This window comes from Papio anubis, chromosome 16 (genome assembly GCF_008728515.1).
Source record: "Papio anubis isolate 15944 chromosome 16, Panubis1.0, whole genome shotgun sequence".
NCBI lineage: Eukaryota > Metazoa > Chordata > Mammalia > Primates > Cercopithecidae > Papio > Papio anubis.
Genome location: NC_044991.1, coordinates 18,052,720 through 18,079,204, shown reverse-complemented (window position 1 = coordinate 18,079,204; position 26,485 = coordinate 18,052,720). Strand labels below are relative to the sequence as shown.

Here is a 26,485-nt window from a genome sequence, read left to right as displayed (position 1 = left end):
TTGTGTCTCCTGTCTCCAGCACTGATTTACCTCTCCCCAGAATGAAATTTCATTCTAGCTTTGCCTGTGGTGCAGCAGGCTTCCTGCTGCCAAACCGTTTAACAATGTCCTCCTTGCAGCTTGGGGAAAGACACTGGGGAAAGAAAAAATTTCTCTCTGTCCATGGAACCATAACTCATTGGTGAGGGAGCCAGGTGCCCTATCACTCCAGCTGGTGTTAAAAGTCATGGTCATTGACCAGGACTAGGATGTGGATCCTGCCCAAGAAGAGACCCTCTCCTGCTTTAAATGCCCTGATCTAAGTGGGCCACTCTATTAAAATTCACCTACAGTGGCAAGTTACTTTTCTAAAATAGACAGTTCTCAGGAGGAAACATCAACAGAAACGGAGGAGAATGAAGGAGCTCAGAGCATGATCCTTGGAATCCAACAGACTTGTGTTTAAATCCTGCTCTGCCATTTATTGGCTGTATGATTTTGGACACATTATGTAAGCAATTTGAGCTTCAGTTTCTTCATTCATAACACTGAGATAATTATATCTACCCTACTGGGTTGTTATGAGGATGAACTGAGTTCAATTCTATGCATGTAAGAGGCATTCAATATTTTTTGAATGAATAAATGCCAAATGTACATAAAGTTCCTAACGTAATGCCTGGCACATGATAAGCAATCCATATAAGATGGTTGTATCAGTAATGATAGGCTAGGTTGGCTATGTTTACAAAAGTACCAAATTTCCCAAATCCCATGTCTTAAAACAAAGAAAGTCTATTTCTTCATGATGCAACATGTTCACTGAGGGTCAACTGGGGACTCTGCTTCAAGTCATCCTGAGGCTGATAGAACAGTCACCACCTAGAATGCTATAAGTCACTGTGCATTCACAGTCACAGGCAACGTGTATTTTTCTAGTTCTTGATTCCGAGTCTGGTCACTTGACTTACTCTGGCCAGGGGGATTTGAAACAAATACAGACTTGAGCAAGCACTCACACATTTCTGCTTGAACTTTGATACTCTGCCATCAGCATGAGAGCATGCCTGAGCTAGCGTGCTGGAGCGAGAGAGATGCACGGAGCAGAGCTGAGATGCCCAGTCCTCTGGGCCATTCTAAGTTAGTTGACATCTAGGTGACCCCCAGCTACGTGAACAAAACCAGGCAAGATCAGAAGCGCCAACCCTAGCTGACCCCAGATTCATGAGCAATAAACACTTATAGTTTGTTGTATGTAGAGGTTTGGGGACTGTTTTGTTAAACACCATTATTGTGGCAATAGATAGCTGGTATACCCTCCATTGGCTTCAAGTTCTGAAGTGTATAGAACTCTGCACCTCTTCACATTCCTCAGAAAAAATTCACGTGGTAGATTCTACTGACAACTTCAAGGTGTGGTCTGAAGGCGTTTGACATCACATATCTGCATGAATCTCTACTGATCACGGTTTTTCTCCCCAGTTTCTTTGCCTGAGATGCTAACCAGAGCTTCTCTTTCACTGTTACCTTATCAGAATTGTGCACAAAATTCTGCCAATTTATATCCACTCTATTCTCTACCTGTTCATCTCCCCTATAAAATCTCTTACCCTTTCTTTCACAGAACAATTAATCCTTGTCCCAGATATTCCAAACCCAAAAACGTGGCAAAGTTGTTGTTGTTGTTCTTGTTTGTAGGACCTACATCCTTAGAAGCTAGTGTTTTATAAATAGTAACTCTTGTTTGTTTTTCTTCATTATTAGAAAGTCTGTAAAGGGCAATGATGGTGGATTATTAGTTCTGTTATCCTTAGTACCTAGCAAAGCTCCAGAATCATTTTAGGTAGTTAGTAAATGCAATTGGAAATACACATTGTTATTGAAAGAATTTTAGAGCATCTATATACCCTTAATGTCACCCTTTGGTGATTAACTGAGAGCTAACTGTAGGAAGTAAATATTATTTATCTTCTCTGTACTTGAAGAAGATATGGGACATTAATTTCTGCAAGTACTCAGTGACATGGGATGGAGGAGAGTAGATAACATGTTCCAGGATGGTGGGGTGACACATCGTCTTCATTCTATCTACACAAGATTGTGAGGCCCCAAAGGTCATCCAGGCCGAAAGTTAGAAAGCCAATAAGAGATTGACCGGAGACAAACATCTGGACTTACTCTCCACTGAACCAGACATTCAGCCTTGGCGCTAGACACTCCGAAACTTGGCCGGGCTTCCCACAGAGCTTGGCCCAGGGTCTCCAATGGCTCCTTTGAGCTTGGCGGAGCACATTGAAAGAGTTGGCCCAGAAAGACTACAGGACAACACCCAAACTCTGCAGTGCTCCCACCATGGACTACTTGTTTTGGGGGGCTTTACCTGATGGAGGGCAGGGTGTGGACAGCCCCTGGCATGTGGACTGAAGTTGGTTCTGACAACCCAGACCTCCACATGGGCTGTTGGGCTCCCCAGAACCCTGCTGGGCTCAGTTCAGGAGAAATGCTCTTGCCAATGGGCAGGGAGGCTTAGCATTCCACCCCTGCTCTTTTAATCCCCTCTGTGCAGGAATGTTCCACTGCAGAGACAGCAGAGCTTGCAGAGACAGGAGGTGGTGCCAAAAGGGAGAGAGTGGTGGAGAAACAGCTTTCATGAGATTTAGGGTGCTGTGTGTGCAGGGACAGGGGTAGGTGCTGAGTTAGGCTCTACCACGGACTCACTGTGTGACCTTGGCCAAGTCATATTCCCTCTCGGGGCCCAATTTGTTTACCTTCAAAAGATGAGGATAGACAAAAAAAGATTTAAGGTTCATTTCTGGATAAAGCTGTAAAATTCTAAAAGCTGTTTTACTTCTGAAGTCCAAAGTAAGATTCTGTTTTTCATCTACAGGGCCTCTCCTCTAGAGAGATTTGTATACAAACGCATTTGTAGGAAACAGGGTGTCTGTCTTAATGGGAATATCAGAGTCAACCTTTCATCTCAGTTCTAGAATTTTAAGCACCTTGAGGCAAGGTCTATGACTCATACTGCCCAGGACACAGAATTCCTCTGAATGTAATAAATAGAAGAGCACTCTGAGGTCACTGAATCCAATCTTCTTAGTTTTAGATGGGGTAATGGGACCAAAGAAGGGAAGTTGTTTTCTCAGCATTATACAATGAATCTCAGGCCCACAACTCAGGTTCTCTGCTCCTAGAACAAAGCTCGTTCCAACAATCAAAAATTTCTGCCCGAAATTTCATATAGTGTCTCTGAATTCCAAGCCTTCAGATATTTCCTCTTTTTAAAATAGGCTTGACTCCTCCCTCCTTTGGGCAACTTTCAGGTTAACTCAGGGATTGACTATGGAGACTATGAGAGTCATAAGCTCATGTGAAGTCTGTGAAATTCCACACACTTTAAGTATCCCTTGGGAATCAGCGATTTTGCCCAAGTAGCCCAAGCCTTGGACAGCAGCCTCCCTGGAAGGGATGTGGCTTCCTGCATTATCTGGTCCCAACTCCAGCTCCAGGATAGGATCTCTGAGCTGACATAATATGGCCCTATTGTAAACAAGGGAGGGTCATGACCCTCCACAAATGACTAGCATGCTAATTTGAAAAGTCTGCTGGGACTAGAAAAACAAACAAGAACAATGAAATTTAAGGCAACTTTTTAGACAACCAGGAGGCAATGGGAAACTCAGAAACATGGAAGAAGGAGTCCCCGACAGCCATTGTCCCTTTCACAAACACTCACTAAGCGCCTGTCACATGCCAATCAATGCATCAAGCAACTTTGGAAGACACAAGAGGACAACACATCAAGCCAGCCCTCCAAGACCTCACAATTCTAGGGGATTAGACAAGCATTCATATGGCCAGTGCTTCTAGGCTGCAAATGAAAAATAGCTTTAAACACCATGTAATATGAAGCAGCCTCAGCCCAGATTTCTTTATTGAACTTCAGACCAGCAGCCTGCCTAACATCAACCACTTGGGTGTCTCATAGGTAACACATCTTTAAAACAGAACTCATGGTTTTTCACCCCAAATTTCCACTGTTCTGTTAGAATAAGTGACACCATCATTTACTCAGTTGCTCATTCCAGAAATGGGAATCATCCTCGATAACTACTTCTCCCTCATCAGCTCCTCATATTCATTCAACCAATCCCAAAGTCCTATACATTCTAAACGTATTTAAATATGCCCTGTCTTAACTGCCGCTTCCCTGAAAGCAAGTCAACATAATCACTTTTCTCAACAGACTCAGAATTAGCCTTCTAGAATCCACTGCTGTTTCTACGTTCTCCGCAGAGTAATAGTAAGACTGATTTTTAAAGAAATACATAGTTGATTCAGTCACATTCTGGCTTAAAAAGCTTCAGTGAGGACTTGTGATTCCATCCATGAATAATTAGCTGTTACAGAAACTGCCCTCCCACTGATGCAATTACTTAACTGCTCATCAGAACAAAATCTAGTGTTCTTAAAATATACACAATGAAATCCACCATCTAAGAACATAAAATCACAATACCCGGCATCCAATAAAAAAAATTACCAGGTATGTAAGGAAGCAGAAAAATATAAACCATAACCAGGAGAAAAATGAATCAACAGAATCAGATCAAGAAATTATTATGAAGGTTGAATTTGTAGACAAGGACCATTAAAAAGCTGCCATTAAGTCTTACAAATATGTCCAAGAATATAGAGAAAAACATGGAGGTGCTGAAGAAAGAGGTTAAAGATGTAAAAGGATGCACATAGAATTTATAGAGATAAAAAATATAATATCTGAAATGAAAAATACTTTAAGTGAAATTAAATGCAGATTATATACTACAGAAGAAAAGATAACTGAAGTTGAAGCTGTAGCAATAGAATCTACCCAATATAAAGCACAGAAAAAGAAAACAAAACAGTGCTGCAGTGAGCTGTGGAACAATAGCCAACAGTCTGACTTTATGTGTTATTGGAATCCCAGAAGAAGAGAGGGGAGCACAGAAAAGATTTTGAAAATATTAATGAAAAAATGTTTCCAAACTTAATGGAAATTTTAAACCCAAGAAGCTCGATGAACCTCAAATAAGAAGAAAAAACACAAAGAAAACCATACTGAGGAACTTATTTTTGTGTGTGTGATTTAAGCATTTTCTTGATTTTCTTTAAAGAATAAATTCATGTATTTATTTTCCATATTTTGGTAACACATAATAGATATGGACAATGTAGACAGTAAACAACAAATCTAATTATTTATGTATGATCTTCTGAAGCACAGAGAATTAGTGACATGGATATCTTATCCATTGTTGAGCTCACTGATTCCCAAGACAAAAATAAAGTAATAGAAGCATAGGCCAGGCGTGGTGGCTCATGCCTGTAATCCCAGCACTTTGGGAGGCTGAGGCGGGCAGATCATGAGGTCAGGAGATTGAGACCATCCTGGCTAACATGGTGAAAACCCATCTCTACTAAAAATACAAAAAATTAGCCAGGCGTGGTGGTGGGCAACTGTAATTCCAGTTACTCAGGAGGCTGAGGCAGGAGAATGGTGTGAACCTGGGAGGCGGAGCTTGCAGTGAGCCGGGATCGCACCACTGCACTCCAGCCCGGGCGACAGAGCGAGACTCCGTCTCAAATAAATAAATAAATAAATGAATAAATAAATAAATAAATAGAAGCATCTAAATTAAAGTGGTTATTTTTCACCTATCTTGTCTGTACTATTTATCAGTGATTCTGAAACTAAGAGCCCTCAGACCTGAAATCTTTTCATGTTACAAAAGATCTTCTGATATCCACTTAACATACATTCACCTTTAGCATTTGACATTTATTAGTCATGGCTTTCAAATGAAGTACTTAATTAAAATCAAAGTGCCATTGTCTTTAACAATCCTGAAAGAACAGGGTATGAATTAAAATTAGAAAAAATAATGACAGTGGTTGGTTTTAAGAGTACTATAGTTCCTGGATGAATACTGCAGTTATTTGAAAAATTTTATAAAATATTCTTAATATCAAAATCGAATTTAAAGTTTAATGATGCAGTAAAGTTGAGACACTCACAAAGAAACAAAGAATAATAGTAAAAATTTAGTCATTGCTAAGTGCAATCTAACTAAAATCTTCTGGTCAACTGGATTTCATTGTGCTAAAGATTGACAAACTACAAGAGTAATTAGAAATCATATATTAGTGAGTGTCTAGATGCTGGGGCTAGTTAGAGGCATTTTATGCTGCCAGATATTTTTTTAAATCACTTCTTGGGTCTCCTTAAATCAGGGTAGATAAAATTATTGCAATTTTTATTTTTCTTGAAAAAGTTCTCACTAGACTATTTAATACATGTGATTTATCCAGAATTTACTCTTTGCTCTTTCATTTTCCTTAAGAGGTAGGCTTTGCTTTGGGTTCAAAATCAATAAATAAATTAGAGCAGTTAAATGGTCTAACAGTGACAATTCACTGGGAAAATAAAATCTGGTATTATACACCCTCAGGATCTGTAAATTTCTGACCCAATGGAGTTAATAAAGAGTTTTGCCATTTTGCCTATATTCTTAAGTCCCACCCCAAGGCGAAAAAGAGAAGAAAACTGAGGGCAAAAGTCTTGAGGTGCTTTTCATAATGTCCTTAAATTCATCCCACCCAATGTAATTTCATCTAAACAAAGTTGTCTAAAATCAGTCTCCTCATCATAAGATTGGCTTTATTAGGAAGACTCATAGTCTATTTGTTTAAAATGCATTTTTGATAAAAATCATTGACATATTTTTGGTTTGAGGTACATAATTACACTTAACTAATGTAAAAAGCATACAACTTCTGTAACTAAAATAAATATTTAAATGTTATTGTATTATTTCAGGGTAGAAATGGTAATGTTTGTATTATTATAACTTATCCTTGAAACTGAAATTATATTAAGTTGCCTTTTCTCTTTTAAGATAATTTAAAAATACTTTTAGGTTCAGGGGTACATGTGCAGGTTTGTTATACAGGTAAACTCACATCATAGGGGTTTGTTGTACAGATTATTTTGTCACCCCTGTACTAAGCCTAGTACCTTATGTTTATTCCTTCTGATTTTTTCCCTCCTCCCACTCTCCTGGCTCAAATAGGCTCCAGTGTCTGTTGTCCATCTCTTTGTGTCCATATGTTCCCATCATTTAGCTACCAATTATAAGTGAGAACACATAGTATTCGGTTTTCTGTTCTTTCATTAGTTTGCTAAGGATAATGGCCTCCAGCTCCATCATGTTCCTGCAAAGGACATGATCTCATTTTATTTTATGGCTATGTACCACATTTTCTTTATCCAGTCTACCATTGATGGGCATTTAGGCTGATTCCATCATATCTTTGCTATTATGAATAGTGCTGCAGTGAACACATGCATGCATGTGTCTTTATGGTAGAACAATTTATACTCCTTTGGGTATATACCCAATAATGGGATTGTGGGGTCAAATAGTAGTTCTGGTTTTAGCTCTTCGAGGAATCATCACACTGCTTTCCACAGTGGTTGAACTAATTTATACTCCCACCAACAGTGTGTAAGTGTCTTGCACAACCTCACCAACATCTGTTACTTTTTGACTTTTTAATAAAAGCCATTCTGATTGATGTGGGATGGTATCTCACTGTAGTCTTGATTTGCATGTCTCTAATGATCAGCAATGTTGCGCTTTTTTTATATGTTTGTTGGCTGTAGGTATGTCTTCTTTTGAAAAGTATCTGCTTATGTCCTTTGCCCACTTTTTAATGGGGCTGTCTGTTTTTCTTGCACATTTAAGTTCCTTATAGATGCTGGATATTAGACCTTTGTCAAATGCATAGTTTGCAAATATTTTCCCCCACTGTGGAGGTTTTCTGTTTACTCAGTTGATGGTTTCTCTTGCTGTGCAGAAGTTCTTAAGTTGAATTAGATATCATTTGCCAATTTTTGCTTTTGTTGCAATTGCTTTTGGTGTCTTCATCATGAAATTTTTGCCAGTTCCTACATCCAGAATGGTATTGCCTCCATTGTCTTCCAGTATTTTTATACTTATGGGTTTTACATTTTAAGTCTTTTATACATCTTGAGTTAATTTTTGTATATGATGTAAGGAAGGGGCCCAGTTTCAATCTTCTGCATATGGTTAGCCAGTTATCCCAGCACCATTTGTTGAATAGGGAGTCATTTCCCCATGGCTTGTTTTTGTTGACTTTGTCAAAGATCAGATAGTTATAGGTGCACGACCTTATTTCTGGTCTCTCTATTTGGTTACCTTGGTCCATGTGCCTATTTTTGTACAAGTATCATGCTGTTTTGGTTACTGTAGCCTTGTAGTATAGTTTGAAGTCAGGTAGTGTGATGCCTCCTGCTTTGTTCTTTTTGCTTAGGATTGCCTTGGCTATTTGGGCTCTTTTTTGATTCCACAAAAATTTTTAAATAATTTTTTCTAGTTCTGTGAAGAATATCATTGGTGGTTTGATAGAAATAGCATTGAATCTGTAAATTGCTTTGGGCAGTATGGCCATTTTAATAATATTGGTTCTTCCAATCCATGAGCATGGAATGTTTTTCCATTTGTTTGTGTCATCTCTGATCTCTTTGAGCAGTGTTTTGTAGTTCTCATTGTAGAGATCTGTCACCTCCCTGGTTAGCTGTATTCCTAGGTATTTTATTCATTTTCTGGCAATTGTGAATGGGATTGTGTTCCTGATTTGGCTCTCAGCTTGGCTGTTGTAGGTATATAGGAATGCTAGTGATTTTTGTACATTGACTTTTTTTTTGTATGCTGAAACTTTGCTGAAGTTGTTTATCAGCTTAAAGAGCTTTTGGGCTGAGATCATGGGGATTTTTTAGATATAGAATCATGTCACTGGCAAACAGGAATAATTTGACTTCCTCTCTTCCTATTTGGATGTGCTTTATTTCTTTCTCTTGCCTGACTGTCTTGGCCAAGACTTCCATACTATGCTAAATAGGAGTGGTGAGAGAGGGTATCCTTGTCTTTTGCCAGTTTTCAAGGGGAGCATTTCCAGCTTTTGCCCATTCAGAATGATGTTGGCTGTGGGTTTGTCATAGATGGCTCTTATTATTTTGAGGTATGTTCCTCCAATCCCTCCATACTAAGGAACTTGCAATTGAACTGCAGAAAACAGTGAAACCAAGATGAATTTTTCAAAGCAGCTAGAAAAAAATGATGCCATAAGTACAGAGAAACGAAAACAAGAATGACAACAGACTTCTCATCAGAAACTATGCAGGCCAGAAGATAATGGGATGGTGTATTTAAAGTGTTGATGCAGAAAATGCTAAAATTAGAATTCTGCACCCAACAAAAATATATCTTAACAATTAAGAAAAAATGAAGGCTTTTACACAACTATAAAAGCTGAGATAATTTACCACTAGCAGATTTGCCCTAAAAGCAATGTTAACAGGAATTCTTCAGGTAGAAGTGGGGAGACCAAGGTATAGAAAAAGGGAGACCACGGCAAAGAGAGGGGGCAACTGAGGGGCAGATGGAGGACCTGAGACGGGAGACTCAGAAATAATTAATTGGCAGCACACTGACTTTGATCCAACTGGTTTAGACCCTTTTGGTTTTGAGGCTCCCTTTGCTTCCTGATCAGTCTCTTTCATATGTACCCCACTGTCTTCTTTTGTCTCTTTTCCAGTAGTCCTGAATCTTGTCCCAGGGCTGCTCCTTCTCCTTCTCTCTGTTCCTAAATTGCTCACCCCAACCCTACTCACTCTTCACCTTCTTCCTTGGCCCCTGGAATTCCCTAGAGGGCTGGACATTTCTCTCTGCCTGCCCACCTCCCCTCCCCAAGAGACCATCTTCCTCCTGTTGTCTCCTGTGTCATCATACCCACATTTAAATGCTTGCTCACCCTTTAAGATGATCTCCTTCTATGACTTTTACTGTTTGCTGTCCTCCCTTCAGTATCTGTTGAATTTTTCTCATGTGTATACATTGCTTCAATCATATTAATGATAATAATAATGATGATATTGATAAAAACCCATGATAGGTAATGAATGAATGAGAGAATGCATAAAGACTCTCAGTCCCAGACTATCACAAATGATGCAATCTTAGAGGATCCATGAGCGGATGTGGACATGTTTCCTAGTCTCCTCTGGAGCCAAGCGCACTTGCCACACAACTAATCAAGGACTCATTTTAGTGTAAGTCAGAAAAACCCCAGGCCATATGGAGGAAACTTTAGTCATCTCTTTCACTCCTAGACCTCAACTTGTAGTCACTTGTGATTCTGAGAAGCATGGACCTCAGGCTTTCTTTTCCTAAACACTCCTTGCTTGGGTGCTCAGAATCTTCATGTCCTCCACAGCCAACCATGCTGCAAGGCTTCCCTTTTCTCAGGGCCATTACGAAAACGCATCAGGTGCAGAGGGTTAGACTCAAATGGACCAGGGTTTACTTTTGGCTCTGCCTCTTATTTGTCTGTGTACCTCCAGGTAAGTATACTTTATCTTCCTGGGACTTGATTCCCTTTCCTGTGAACTGGGAATAAACTCTTGAGGCATCTGAGAGGCCCAAATGAGATAGTAAGTGGGAGTAACCGGCATGAAATGGAAATGGAGATGTTTCTCCCTTTTCCTATCTGTGTCAATTACCTCCAAGTGGTAATGCTTTGGCCTGCTGCCTCCTGATAGTCTGGTAGACAATGTCTTAAGCCCTGGTGCCACAGCAGACCCATGGGGAAGGAGCTTGGAGGCACTGTGTCTCCTTTCCATAAAGGCTCCTGGGCTGTTCACTTCATCTGCCTAAGCCTCTGTCTCCTCAACTGCAAAATGGGCATCATTGTGCCACTTCATAGGGCCAGTGTAAGAATTTGGAGGGAATTTTTGTGAAAACACTTCGTAATCTGCCAGTACTCTGCAGCACAGATCAGAAACTGAGACTTAGAGCCATTAGATGATCTACTCAGCATCTCCCCATCTACGACTTTACAGCTTAGCATTCACATCTGCAAGCTGGATTATTAGTGCGTATGAATAAGAGCCAATTACATAAAATTGTGAATATTGTCTAGTAATAAGAAAAGCACTATGACTAATGGAGTGTACGATCTGCAGCGGGCAGTGGTGTGGCCAGGTTGGGGGCTGTGGCGGCGGTCGACACGGATGATGGAGAGTATTTATTACTGGCATTGTTTAGAAACGGTGGTGCATGGGGATAATACAAAGCAGCTCAGATTTTAGTCAGCTTTGTAATGGTTTTTAAATTATTTGCAGACAATGCAGCCCCTTCTTGCCTTCTCTCCAGGCGGCCCATTCCCATTATGCTATAGCAGGCAGTTTCAGAACTTTCTCTAAGGCTCTCACAACCCCATGCGGGAGGTGCACGTCTCTGATGGTTTACAAAAAAGGAAACTGAGGTGCAGTTGAAGACATTTTTCCAAGAAAGACACAGTTTTAAAACCATTGTCTCTGCCTGCTGAAGCTTAAATGGTCTCCAGAAAAGCCTCAAGGGCCAGGGTCCTCAATGAGCCCTTTAGGGATCCTATCTGGTGGTTTGGGGAGACAGGGCTGCCCCGTTCATTTCACAGAAGCAGCTTGTCTGAGGCAGGAACTCTGGGGTCCCCTCTGGCCTTTATCACGCGTGCCTCCCTCTCCTCACCTTCACACCTTCTTTCAAGAGAAAGGCACCCAGGCCTCGACGCAGCCAGAGAGCACACCTTAAAAACCTTTAGAAAGGAGCAAGATGGATGTGCTGTTGGTGAGTAGCTCAGTTACCCCTCACGGGGCCCTTGAGCCAGCCACTTCCTGGCGCGGGAAGCCTGATGACTCCCTGCGGAAGGACTTTTGCCGCAGGCTGCCCAGCGCAGATGGAGCTGCTTTGGGGGCTGTGCACGGGCCTGGCATGGAAGAGAGAAGCACCCGGGCCCTGCGGGGCATTGAGGGGAAGTGGAGCCAGCTCCTGTCTTGCGGCAGCAAGTAGAGGCTAAGAGCACAGAGGCGCTGAGGTCCCAGGGCAGCGTGGCTCTGGCCACATTGTGGTTGGGGCCAACAGGCCTTCTGGAAACGTCCCAGCTGTGGCTTTGTTCTGTGCCCTGGGGGAAATGACCTCTTGCAGGCCCTTCCAGGATGAGACAGACAACAATTTTCTGGATAATTCAGGCTCCAAAATCTCTCTCTGCCTTCATTCCAATGATTCAGGGTTATTGCGGGAATTCTGAGGAACAACTTGAACGGCATCAAACCAAGAATAGGAACCAATGGCTCAAATGGCTGAATCCAGCACCAAATCCCAGTATTAATTTTCTATAAACGTAATACAAATGGAATCAAAGTTGTTTTTGTTTTTAAACAAAACCAAACCCAAGTGGATCAGTTGGAACTCGCATCAAACCTCTGTGTGTCCTAAAATTAACAAACCAGAACAAAATTGGAAAATAGAAAGTTTTTTGAGTGAAAACACCATTTCATCAGGTTTGTTGAACCAGGATTTTTTTTTTTTTCTGCCCCTTTAAAAGATGGAAAAAAAATTCCAAATGTGAAAGTAATAATCTCAGTACAAAACATTCAGAAAAACCCAACCGGTTTAAAAAGGAATATCACCTCCAGTCCCACCAGTGGGATATTTCCAAAGCTTTTTCCTTTTTCTTTTTTTCCCCCCAACAACTCTTTTCAATGCATCTTTTCTCTTTCTTTCCTTTTTACATAAATGTGATTGTTCTATAAGGGCTATCTTATCTTCTGCTTTTGTTCATGAAGACTATCTCATGGAAAAGTTCCCTATCAATATCTAGAAAGCCAAGTTATTATTCTTAATGTTTGAAAAGTTCCATGGACATATGCTGGTTCACTTCATTAATCGTATTACTCTACAGGTAGTTATTTAGGTTACTTCCATTATTTTACTTTTACAAATAATGTTTCAGTGAATGGCTTTGCAAATGAATCTTCATACCCTGGACTGATTATGTTGGATACATTACCCCAGAAAAGTGTTTCTAAGTCAAAGAAAATATATATATAATATATATATAACATATATAATGTATATTATATATGTTATATGTTATATATACACACATATACACATATGTGTATATATGTATCTATATACATATATATGTGTGTGTATGTGTGTATGTATGTGTGTGTATATATATATTTACTTTTCATATATATTTCTAGATATCCCCTGACATGGTTTGGATCTGTGTCCCTGCCCAAATCTCATGTGAAATGTAATCCCCAGTGTTCTAGGTGGGGCCTGAGGTGAGAGGTGATTGGATCATGGAGGTGGTTCCTCATGGTTTAACACCATCCACCTTGGAGCTGTTGTCAAGATAGTGATTTCTCACGAGATCTGGTTGTTTAAAAGTGTGGGCAGGGTGCGGTGGCTCATGCCTGTAATCCCAGCACTTTGGGAGGCCAAGGAGGGCAGATCACCTGAGGTCAGGAGTTCAAGACCAGCCTGGTCAACATGGTAAAACCCCGTCTCTATTAAAAATACAAAAAAAGTAGCCGGGCGTGGTGGCACAAGCCTGTAATCCCAGCTACTCAGGAGGCTGAGGCAGGAGAATTGCTTGAGCCTGGGAGGCAGAGGATACAGTGAGCCGAGATCATGCCACTGCACTCCAGCCTGGCCAACAGAGTGAGACTCTGTCTCAAAAAAAAAAAAAAAAAAAAGTGTGTAGCACTTCCTCCTCTCTCTCTTCCTCCTGCTCTGGCCATGTGAGACGTCTGGCTTCCGCTTTGCTTTCTGCCATGATTGTAAGTTTCCTGAGGCCTCCCCAGAAACCAAGCAGATGCCAGCATCATGCTTCCTGTACTGCCTGCAGAACCATGAGCCAATTAAACCTCTTTTCTTTATAAATTACTCCATCTCAGGTATTTCTTTATAGCAATGCAAGAATGAACTAATATACGCCCCTCATGAAAGATCGTAACAATTTTCACTCTCACCGTCCGCAGATGAACATCCCTATTTCTCTATACCCTGCCTAACAGTGACGTGCCGCAGATGCTCTTTACTCTGCTTCTCCTTCCACGTCTCCAAAGGGAGCAGTCCTACCCACAGCTGCAGGGTGACTAATTGTCTCTGTTTGCCCAAGACTGAGGTAGGTCTTTGGACATGGGAATTTCAGTTTTCAAACCAGGAAACCCCTGGGCAAACTGGGATGGGTTGGTCACCCTACACAGCCCATGACAGCTGGGTGGCCAGTATTTTACGAGTGTACATGCTCCAGTGCTGAGTTTTGCCTCAACTGATTGAACCAGGAGTGGATACCTGGCCCTAGGATGTCTAATGACCTGGCATGGGGAGACAATCTGAACCAACTGGATTTATTCTTTTGGGAATTTGTTTTGGGAACAAGAAAATAATGTATCAGCAGTGAGAAATAGGTCTGAAAGGTCATTAACTAAAGGGTGACCCAAAAGGTTTAAACACCAGCCAAAGCAATGGGGGAGAAGAAACTGAGGGTAAAGAAGAGGAGCTGTTTCTAAGTAAGAGACAGAGAGAGGGGCAAGCAGAGTAACTGTGTTGTATTTATGGAGAAGAAAGATTCTTCAATGTTCCTGCCCATTCCAAGGCTCTCTTGTTGTCCTTCTCCAGATTCTTGTGCACCTGTCCTCAAAACAACTGCCTATGCCTCTTCCTTCTTATCAACTTGCTATCACTGGAAGAAATCTCAATTCTTTGCAAGCCAGAATGTCTATTCAACACTCCTGGGTATAACCTATCACTTTCACCCTTGCCAACCAACCTGATTGGCCAGAATGGACTTCTTATCTAATTTTGTTAGAATTTGCATTTCTTGAATAATACCAAGTTCAAACATCTTCGAAGAAATGCTTGCTTCCAGGAGTTAGTCTGTGGGCCAGGGGCAGGTGGAGAACAAGGTATAGGACAAGACTCGCTGGATGCTTTGATCAGGTGTCTCATGCCCTCTTTTCTTAACCTCAGCTTGAAAACCTGCCTCAGCTTTCCAGCACTGACTCTGGCCGGTGACCTGAGGGTGGTCACATGGGCCACGGCCCTACTTCTTGGTCTTTCTGGCTTTTTAATCCCAGGCTAACAACCTCACCAAGATTAAACCCATCTCTGTGGCCGAGCAGGAAGAACTTCACCTTGACTCCTCAATAAAGGCTGCCTTTGCCCTTGGTCTTTCCTCTGCCAGGTGTGTGCTTTAGTTTTCTCATGGCCACAGGCCCCTTATCATGTGGGTTTCAGCCCAAATATTAGCTCCTTTGAGACGGCTACCCTGACTCTCTCAACTAATGTGGCTTCTGCTTCATGCACTCTTCCTAATATTGATGTTTTATTTTCTGTATAGAACTTACCACTATTTCAAAGCATATGATTCATTTTTGTTGTTTGCCTCCCCCACCAGACACAAGCTTCATGGGACTTGTCTAGGGTGTCTTGCTCACTGTATCCCCAGTGTGTAGGACAGTGCCTTGCAGGTGAGCTGGTACTGACTGCTTAACTGAACTAATTAATTCGTGACAGGCAAAGAAAATTTGCTGCAGCAAAAGTGGCTTGGCCCCTTGTCATAATCAGCCTGAGTGGGGATAGCTCACAAGACCAGGTGATTCGGGGTTCTGATTTATTTCCCAGAAACTCTGGTGTGGCATTTCTGCTTGAAACTTTCAGTGGCTCTCCATTGCAATTGAAATACCAGGGCCTGCAGGGCTTGACCTCTGTTCATCTGCTCAGTGCCCTCTCCTCCCCTTTGCCCCTTTCTCACTCAGCTTCAGCCCCACTGGCCTTCTTTGAGATCCTTGAGTCAGGAAGCTCTGTCTGTCTCTGAGCCTTTGCATGCACTGTTCCCTCTGCCTGGAATGTCCAAATCCCTGTTTTATCTGCAGTCCAGAGAAACTTTCTGTGACCTTCATATCAAAGCTTCTTCCACTGGGCGTGGCCTCTGTCACTTCTACATGCTCACTTCCTTCATTGCACATGCTGTGATAGTTCCTTATTCATTCGCTTTTAGATTATGTGCCTCTCCCCATTTTCTTTTTTTTTTTTTTTGAGACGGAGTCTCACTCTGTCTCCCAGGCGGGAGTGCAGTGGCCGGATCTCAGCTCACTGCAAGCTCCGCCTCCCGGGTTTACGCCATTCTCCTGCCTCAGCCTCCCGAGTAGCTGGGACTACAGGCGCCCGCCACCTCGCCTGGCTAGTTTTTTTGTACTTTTTAGTAGAGACGGGGTTTCACCGTGTTCGCCAGGATGGTCTCGATCTCCTGACCTTGTGATCTGCCCATCTCGGCCTCCCAAAGTGCTGGGATTACAGGCTTGAGCCACCGCGCCTGGCCTGCTTCTCCCCATTTTCTTCCCCATGAATTTTAAGCGTCATGGGTGGAGACGCTGTATTTTTTCCCCCTTTTTTGGTCTATCACTATATTGTCAAACCCAAGACAGATGCTTGGCCATTATTTATTGAATGGATGGATGAATGAATGAGCTATTCTAAAATCAAAGCCAGCCACTGTAATAGGCCACCTCTAACATTTAACTGATTCATGGTTGATAATTCTGTATATTAAATTAATTCAGTTGCCAGAAAACTTCTGCATTCAGTCATCTTCAGGGGTACACCAGAAAGTTATAGGCTTAAGAATAAACACTGTAGGCTTTGTAGAAACTGTTTTATGGGCTTTAACTTCACCTACATTTTTAAATTTCTGCCCCTGGTTCCTCCGTGGCCGGGTACACTTTCAGGGCCTTGCTTTGCTTCTCATGTAAGCCTTCAGTGGGCTCCAGCTTACTGTTGAAGATCATGTGGGTTCTGTCTTTGCGTCATTTCGACTGACCTTGCCTTGGTGGCCTGTGCCTCCATTCAGACTTGACAATATGTCCTAGAAAACAGATATCCCAGGGAGCGCCAAATCTGCATGAACATCAAAGGAAACCACGCCACAGAAAATAAAATGCTACTGGACAAATCCCCTTGGAATGACCTTTCCAGTAACCGAGTTATGTGTGACTACGGAGGAGGATTCTTCCCAGATGAGCGCGAGGAACACAGAAGGAACTATGTGGCTTGATTCTGTATGCAGCTCAGGACAATGGTCTCCTTGCAAGGAGGAGCATCTTTTCCTGAATGCCCTTAGCTGATAAGGTTAGCTTTTCCATGGAAAAGTAGCCAAGCCTCAGTTGTCCAAAATGGGTTTGAATTTCAGCTGAAATCATATTTGTTTAGGCAGTGAGATCTGAAGGCCCCTCATGCTAAGTGGAGGGTACTATACAGGAGCCAAGAGACCCAGACTGTAGTCTTATCCTGCATGTGACTGTTATGTGACTCTTGTCAGGTCACTTCCGCTCTGTGGACCTCAGTTTTCCCATCTGTAAAATGGGAGTTTGTCTGGCTGGTCTCTAAGGACCCTTGCATAACAATTTCAGTGGTTCTCAACCCAGGCTGCAGGTTAGAATTGCCTTGGGGAGTGGGTAGAGCCGAGCTACCAGCATTTTTAAAAAGTGCCCGAGAGATTCAGAAGTCTGGCATATTCTGGAATGCCAGCCCATAGCAGATGACAAGACTGAAGACTGTGGACCAGCTGAGACTTCCAGTAATTTTCTGTTTTTTTTTTCTTGAAGCGTCTCTGGCAACTCTAGATGACGAGATTCTAAGTATAGCTCATGACCTGCATATGAGCTATTTAACAAACTCTTCTAAAACGATTACCTAAATCTTGTTGCAAACGCCACCCACTAGACATTATAATCTCTGATTAAGATAGGCTTTGTGCTGCTACTTCCTGGCTGTATGAAATTGGGAAAACTCTTTGATCTTTTGTTTCCTCATTTATAAAACGTGGGCAATATTTGTACCACTTCTAGTGTTTCTGTGGGAATTACACGAGGCCAGGTACATAAAGCATCCAATATCATACTTAGCATATGGTAGATGCTCAAGGAATATAAGTTCGTCCCACTCATCTCCTGTGGTATTTAGTTTGGGTATGTTTGCATGGAACAACTTTCCCCAAAATATGTTCTGTGGAATATTACTTCCCTCAAGATGCTTTATACAAGATAATAAAGGAATGTTATGGTGAAATACATTAGGAAAACCTACGGGCCATAGTCTCTTCTTGAAGTGGTATTCAGTAATGTGCTGGTATGCCAGCTCTCTGAAAGAAAACAAAACAAAGCCACAGATAGCTAGTGTTTGCTTATTTTCATGGAATAAATACCGTCACCCTGGCCAAGTCCAAATTACCAAATTCGTGTCCCTGAACGGTAAGAGCTGGTTCCAGCACACTACTGAAGTAATTGTTGGCATTTTGTAGTCTTTGGTATGTTCCTGTAATAAATAAAACTGTTTACTTTATTTAGCTCAGTGTTTCTCAAATGTATGGAAGCCTTTTGACTCCTAACACCTCTTGACATCCTATGGCACTGGTGTTTCCTGAAACACGCTTTGGGAATTGCCGATGTGAAATAATGTACATGTTTTTTCGTTTCTAAAAATTCATCAGCATGCTACCATTTTTAAAAAGTGAAAGGTGGCCGGGCATGGTGGCTCATGCCTGTAATGCCAGCACTTGGGGAGGTCGAGGTGGGTGGATCACGAGGTCAGAAATTCAAGATTAGCCTGGCCAAGATGGTGAAACCCCATCTCTACCAAAAATACAAAAATTAGCTGGGCGGGTGGTGGGCGCCTGTAATCCCAGCTACTCGGGAGGTTAAGGCAGAGAATTGCTTGAACTCAGGAGGCAGAGGTGGCAATGAGCCAAGATCGCGCCACTGCACTCCTGCCTGGGTGACAGAGTGAGACTCTGTCTCAAAAAAAAAAAAAAAAAAAAAAAGTGAAAATCATAGTCTGCACAATTAGGGGCAGTGTGCAAGGAAAGACGTACAGAGAAGACATGAGACAGCACACACAACGTGACTGGTGAACAACAGCTGCGCTGGAACCAAGTACTCCATGGAGGCTTTGATTGTCAGTGCAGAGAATGAGCCCAGAAAGAGCTAGAGAATCCTGGAGAGCCTCTGGAGGAGGTGGCTGTCAGCTAAGCCTTAGAGCACTGGAGGGCTCGGGAGGTTTTGGAGATCAAAGGAGAGAAAGGATGCTGTAAATGGGTAGAGCCTGCACAAAGATCTGGATGGGACAATGAGGCTGTGTTTGGTGATCCTGCCCCAACCCCATCTGATTTCCTTCAGGGGCTTCCCTGGAGCAGCTGGTGTACCCATCTCCAAAGAGTAAAGTTCCCACTTGAGTACCTCATCCCTTCCTGTCTGCCTTCTTGGACGTGTGTCTGTGTGTGTCTTTCTGAAACTGGGCACAGATCTCTGTGTATGTGTGCCTGTCTGTCATTCAGAGGGCTCCCCAGGCAACCAGGTATGTGGGTAGAATCACTTGAGAACTTCAGTTTAATGCACTCGGGTAGGAGAAGCTTCTGGAGCTCACCATGGAGCCTAAACTCCATAATGAAGGAGGAGGCCGTTCCTCTGTCCAGCTGGCAAAGTTTTGATGTTTACCGGAGGGCCTCATGTGGAGCTGAAGGTGGCCTCATGAGGTAATAACACAGCTGTTACTTTCACTTGTTTTTTTGGGGACAGATTCTCACTCTGTCCCCCAAGCTGAAGTGCAGTGGCATGATCTTGGCTCATTGCAACCTCTGCCTCCCAAGTTCAAGCCATCCTCCCACCTCAGCCTCTGGAGTGGCTGGAACTACAGGTACATGCCACCACACCTGGCTAATTTTTTGTAGAGACGGAGTTTTGCCATGTCGCCCAGGCTGGTCTTGAATTCCTGAGCTCAAGTAATCCACCCATCTCGGCCTTGCAAAGGGCTGGGATTACAGGTGTGAGCCACCATGCCCTCTCTGACCTTTTTTAAAAAAGTGTGGTAACATACATAACAAAATTTACCATTTTAAGTATTTTTAAGTGTACAATTCAGTAGCATGAAATACAGGACACTCAGATTGCTGTACAACCATCACCACCATCTATCTCCAAAACTGTTTCATCTCCATGAACTGAAACTCTACACCCAGTAAATGCTAACTCCCCATTCACCTCTCCTATTATTACTTTTGACCACTCCTTGGGTCCTAGGCAGTCTTCTAAGAAACTTACATGGATCAACTCATTTAGTCCTGTTATAACCCTGGAAGGTAACTGTCTACCCTTTACACATGAAGAAACCGAGGTTAAGCAGCTTGCTTGAGTCCCCAGAGCTAGCAAGTAGCAGAGCAGAATGAGAGCTCAGCTACATCTCACCCCTGAGCCCACGATGCTATACTCCTGTCTACTTCAGGGAAGAGTCTGAACTAAGATTCAGTAAGAAGAAAGACCCCTGTAAGGTCCCTTGAGTCTCCTGGGTCGATAAAGGCTGGAAGCCCTCAGTGTTTGAGGCTCAACACCTGACATCACCCATCTCTCCCATATCAGGTGAATGAGGCCCCAGCAATGGTGATCTGGGGTAGTCAGGTCACCCTGAGCAGCGAGGGCTGTGCATGTGGCTGGAATAGATGCTGCTTCTCTGAGCTGTCAGCCAGACATGTCCAGGAAGGAGTGGGGGACCAGGCCTGGCAGTCTCAGCCTCTGGGGTGGCTCTTTGTTCTGGGGGTGGTGGTGGGGGTTACGGGTGATGTCAGACTTGGGCAAGCTGAGGGCTGGGGCCAGGAAGCGGCTGGCAAGACAAGTTCTTGGCAGAGATGGCTCACTCTGCACTTGAAAACAGCCATTGCTGGGCTGACTCCAGCTCCCAAGAACAGTCAAGCTGAAGAGTGGGGAGAGAGGTAAAGGATTCTTGGCGTGGAGACAGACTGCTGGAGTCTGACTGACAAGGCCTGTCAAACACCTTCCACTGGGGATCTGACTTGACATGGGAGCTTTGGACTCAGTTTCTGCATGGAGGCCTGATATGGCCTCACCCCGTGGTGGCCTCATCTTAAAGCTTCCTGTTTGTGCATGCAAGCGTGCATGTATCTATGTGGGTTCAGCACGTTTAAGAATGAGGCTCTCTGTAGCTATTTCAGATCCAATCACGTCAAGCCCAGACAAAGATTTGAGGCGACTAGCTTGTGTTGTTTCCTGTCGAATTCCTTGGACTTCTTGGAATAAGACTCATAAGGTTAGTGTACACGGCCAGGATGTCTTTCCCAGCTGGAGCAGGGTGGGGTGGAGATTGATTGGTGCTGTGCTACTCCCAGTCTGGCGAGTAGGCAGTTACTATGGAGGGGCCCAGGCTGGGCAGTCTATGGCCTTGCTCCCCATATTCTCCCACATGCCCTTCTAGGGCCCTCCCTGCTGCCCTGCCCTCTCCATCAGAATCACCCCAGATTCTGCTCCACCAAGTCCACCATGATCTCTGCTATGTCCACTGCGTGTTTTAAAGGAACCCTTCTCTGACCTCAATGCTCTGCCAAGGGAAAGACTCTAAACTGCTTCTTTGAGCAAGGGGTGGTCCCTGGTAGGACCCGAGGTGGGCCCCTGACCCGGAGGCAGCCAAGCATCCTATGAAACAAGCACCGTCTCACAGTCCTTTTTCAAGGACTGAAAAAAAAAAAAAAAAGAAAGAAAATGTAGAAAAGGCAATCCATATATTGGCATTCTTAGCCATAGACTGTAACAATTGATTTATATGTTCAAGGAAATAAATGAAAAAGATGGAAAATTTCCACATAGAAGTGAAACTGACCAAAAAAAAAAAAAAAAAAAAATCAACCAGAAATTCCAGAATTGAATAATGAAATAACTCATTTTAAGTATCCAAGAGATAGGTTCCATATAACTTTAGACACAGATGAAGACAGGATCAGTGAACAGGAAGACAGAAAGAAAGATAAAATACATGCGTGACTGATCACACCCTTACAGGTCTCCGACAACTCCACATGACTTACCTACCGGCATCCAGGGTTCCTTTTAATAGTCTATTCTCCTGCCCCATTTCTCCTCTACATCCAACTTATTCTTTATCCACTTAAGAACGACTACTCTCTGTTCCCAAACATGCTATGTATATTCTTGCTTTTATGTCCGCTCCTCATTCCAGGAGGTCTTGACTTCCATTTTTATCTGGTGGACAGAAGATCAACCTCATCTTCCAAGGATCAGCTCAGACATCACCTTCTCTATGAAGCCTTCCTCAGGCTTCTCCTGGTTCTTCCCTCATTCCCTCTTTGAGGTCCTGCGAAGGAGGGGATTCCTCTAAAACAGTTCTTAGCACTACGTACTAAAATTACTCAATATGTCTATTTCTCTCCTAGAACAGGACTTCACCAAAGGTAAGGTACACGTGTTATTCATCTTTTGCATCTCAGTTCCTGGCATAATTCCTGGCATACTGTTGGTATTAAATATTATAAGGAATAATGCAAGAACCAAACTCTTTTAGAGCCCACAGATAAGTATCTTACTAACTTTTGATAAATGAATACTGGTGAAACTGTGGCTTGGTGTTTAAAATCTCATTTGTCCATTTGTTCATTTTCCCCACCACCCCACCAGAAGATAAGTTCCATGAAGATAGGGATTGTTTTGTGTGTGGCTGTTCTGCTCACCATTGCATCCAAATGCCCAGCATATAGTAAATGTTCAAGAAATGAACACTCTAACACTGATTGAGGCCAGGCGTGGTGGCTCACACTTGTAATCTCAGCACCTTGGGAGGCAAAGGTGGGAAGATCGCTTGAGGCCAGGAGATCAAGGCCAGCCTGAGCAACACAGTGAGACACCATTTCTCCAAAAAAAATAAGAAAAAAGAAAAAAAGCCAGGTGTGGTGGCATGTTCCTGTAGTCCCAGCTACTTGGGAGGCTGAGGTGGGAGGATGGCTTGAGCCCAGGAGTTTGAGGTTACAGTGAGCTATGACTGTAGCCACTACACTGGGTGACAGAGAAAGACTCTGTCTCAAAAAAAAAAAAAAAAAAAAAAAAAAAAAAAAAAAAAAGAGAGAGAGAAGAAAATAAATATGTATTGAATGAGGGAAATAGTCTTTCTAACACCCTAGAGGGGAAGGGGGGACAAGGGGACAGTTGGCTACCCAGTTTGGGCACTTTGAGTCTGCTGACAACTGGACCCTGGGAAGCAGGCAGATACCCAGAGCAGAGAGGAGAAGCTATAGAGAAACTTGGAAGAATAGCCTAGTAACTTAGCACACACTCTGCAATCCAGTCTTTTCAGTTTAAGCCCTGGTTTCAGCTATTTAAGGGCAATGGTAGTACTGGCCCCATGTGCTTTTTGTGAGGATACACTAAGATCTACATCACAGAGCGTGGGATATTGTACTCACTCTACTATTGGTTACCTTTTATTGTATCGTTTGAGTGTGAGTCCAGCCTGGGTTTGTCTTCTGGTTTGGTCACAGATTGCCCTGTTCCCTCTAAGGCCTTTGGGCTCCATCCCCAACCTCAAATACCTACTAAGTGCTAGTAGTTTATGTGTCTCTTCTCATTTGACCCTTGCTACATGTCATGAGGTTGATGTTATTGGTGCTACTTACAGTTAAGGAAACAGATGCTCAGAAATGCTCAAGTGACTTGCCCATGTGAGAAGAATCAAAATTTTAAGGTAAGACCTTTTTGTTATCCAAGGCCCATTGCCCCAGATCACACTCGGCTGAACCAAGGCTAGAACCTAGGTCCTCAGGACCTCCAAATGGTGTTGTTTTCACTGCCCAGTGAATAGCAGTGTTGGGATTCTCACTGGTCACCACCACTGTGCTAACTGGCTGGAGGAAACTGAGGACCAGAGTCCACAAACCAGCCCTTGTGGCCTCAAAGCCCGTGGCCTTTGCACTGTGCCACCCCACAGGTGGCACCTTGGCAGCTCTCAGTACCAGAAAACTGTTGTTATTATTATTATTATTATTAGGCATCGCCTGGCTTGGCTCCCAGGCCTAAAAAGAACTCTGCATGATTGGACGACCCGGAGCTCAGAAGCCCCCTCCCAAGGGCTCCTCTTAACTACCAGTGGGGACATTGCTCTTGCCTCTATCCCAGTGGCAGGGGAATGGCTACAACCCCTTCCCCTGCCATTGAAATAGCTCTGTGGCCCCAGAGAAAGGGGGAGGAAACGGCCCCTTAGTGCACATGTTCACATCCAGGTTCGTGGGGGCTTTCCTTTGTCTCCTGGGCTCTCAGAGCTGCAGCTGGAGCCAGAGAATCTGTTTCTCATTAGCTGTACTTTTGCTGTGAAATGAAGTGCTCTTTGAACCTGTGGGAGCAGGAAAGCCATTTACACCCTTGAGAAGACAGGGACGTCAGCTTTGCCAGCACATTCCTTCGGCTCCTTTCATCTCCTGGGTGGAGCTCCCCGTGGTGGGCAGGCAGCTGCTGCTGCCACCTCCCCTGGCGCGGCCCTGGGGAAAGGTGGTCTGTAGGGTGGGCAGAGAGGAAAGAGGGGATCATGCCTCTCTCTCACTTGGGGTAAAAGCAGCACATTCTGACTGGAGTTATTTGCCCCCTTTCCCTGACTCCATCTTGCTCCTGATACCTCCTCTGTCCCAGGTGTCTTCAATAAAACCCCCAGAAGTCATCCATCCATCCATCCATCTATCCATCCATCCCAAGGGCAACTTGTGGGTCTAGAGATCCAGAAAATGTGAGAACAAAGAGAATCCTTTGATACAACCCATTTCACTCCTCCTTTATTTTATCAATGGGTAAACTGAAGCCCAGAGAGTTAACTTGATCCAGGACATAGCACACTTTTGGATTCATTCTACAACTATTTACCATGTGCTTTTTATGTGCCAGATTCCCCCCAGCCCCCAGTGGTGGTACAGTGTAAATATAGCTGTGAAAACATGCACTTTTCTCAGCCTTCATTATCACTCTAGTGAAGGGGGCAGATGGCAAACAACTAAACAATTAAATAAACATGACAATGTCAGATGATAAATCCCCTGAGAAAACAACAGAGGTGTTGAGAACAGTGAGTGGGAGCAGGGAATGACTTTAGACTGGGTGGTCAGGGAAGGTTCTGTGGGAAGGGGACAATCGAACTGGAACCTGACTGATGACAAAGGGCTCGCTCCAGGAACATCTGAGGGTAAAGCCTTCCAGGCAGGGAAGTGGCTGGTGCTACGGTCGTGTGGCAGGAAGGAGCTTGCTTAGCTTGCTTAAGAAGCAGAGAGGCGGCCAGGCGTGGTGGCTCACGCCTGTAATTCCAGCACTTTGGGAGGCCGAGACAGGCGGATCACGAGGTCAGGAGATCGAGACCATCCTGGCTAACATGATGAAACCCCGTCTCCACTAAAAATACAAAAATTAGCCAGGCGTGGTGGCGGGTTCCTGTAGTCCCAGCTACTTGGGAGGCTGAGGCAGGAGAATGGCGTGAACCTGGGAGGCAGAGCTTTCGGTGAGCAGAGATCGTGCCACTGCACTCCAGCCTGGGCAACAGAGTGAGACTCCGTCTCAAAAAAAAAAAAAAAAAAAAAAAAGGCAGAGAGAAGACCAGCATGGAAGGAGCAAATGAGCGAGAGGAAGAGCAGTGGAAGATGAGGCTGGATGGTTCGATGCATCTCAAAGGGTCTGGAAACCATGTAAAGAGCTTAGTCATTGTCCAAATGGAAGCCATAGAGGGTTTTAAGCAGGGGGTTGATGAAGTATTTTCCCAAGGAGATGCCTCTGGTTGTGTCAAGGGGAGGCCGGGGGCAATGTACCCACAGGGTGGTGGGTTGGGGTTGCATAAGTAGACTAAATAAACAACAATGGTGGCTACCAGCACTTCTCCCTTGACCCTTGATGATGTAGCAAGGTGGAGAAAAGAGAACAGAGTCAGGAAATAATTTGGAGATAGAATCAAAGAGTCCACATAATTTGCGCATGGCTTGGATACCAGCTGTGAAGGAAAAAAGGTGAATGGAGGGTTTTAGGCTGAGAAACCTGGGTCATGCCCCTCACTGAGATAGAGAAGACCGAGGGAAGAGTAGATTTCAAGGGGGAAATCAAGAGTTCTGTTTGGGTGGATTAAATTGGAGATGTCTCTTAGATACTTGGACAGTGCCAAGGAGTCAGGCGGATAGAAGTCTGGAATTGGTGGCCGAGGCCAATTTCCCACGGGGCTCCACCCGTACCCAGATGCCTCACAGGGGCGGGGAGGAAGTGTTGGCTCTCACAGGGCCGTCCACTCTGGGCAGCTGACTCAAGGCTGCTAACAAGTCACTGCCAGTCCCCCGAACCCCATCTCTAGGCCAGGAAGGTGGCTTTGGAGCTGTCAGCATTCCAATTGGACCTTCCTTCTGGAGTCCCTCCCTAGTAAAAGCAGACCTAGTTAATAACCCCAGAAAGGAGGGCGGGAGTAGAGGATGCGAAATATGGGAATAATAATAAAAGCCTATGTTAGGAGACTGCTTGTCTTGCTCCTGAGTTTCTCCGTAAACCATCATCACCTCAAATTCCCTACACACTCTGTCAGAACAGCAGCATGGCTCAACTAGCTCCATTTCATTGATGAGAAAATGGAGGCTCCGAAGAATTGAGTGACTTTCCCCAAGTCACGCAGATGATGACTCCAAGACTCAAACCTGAGCCCTCTGAGATCACATCTACTGCGCTCTGCTCAATAGTAAGCCACCTGCC

At 43.7% G+C, this 26,485-nt stretch overlaps 1 protein-coding gene and 1 long non-coding RNA gene across 6 annotated transcripts in view; both read right to left on the bottom strand.

The window, feature by feature from the left end:
- Positions 1-26,485, bottom strand: part of SYN3 (synapsin III) — a 543,931-nt gene that overhangs the window by 189,316 nt on the left and 328,130 nt on the right. The window lies entirely within an intron of this gene.
- On the bottom strand, positions 376-5,343 carry LOC108580724. The gene is made up of 2 exons (XR_001892241.3): positions 2,748-5,343; positions 376-1,748 (listed from the first exon to the last, which is right to left on the bottom strand). It is a non-coding gene; the product is annotated as an uncharacterized LOC108580724 (long non-coding RNA).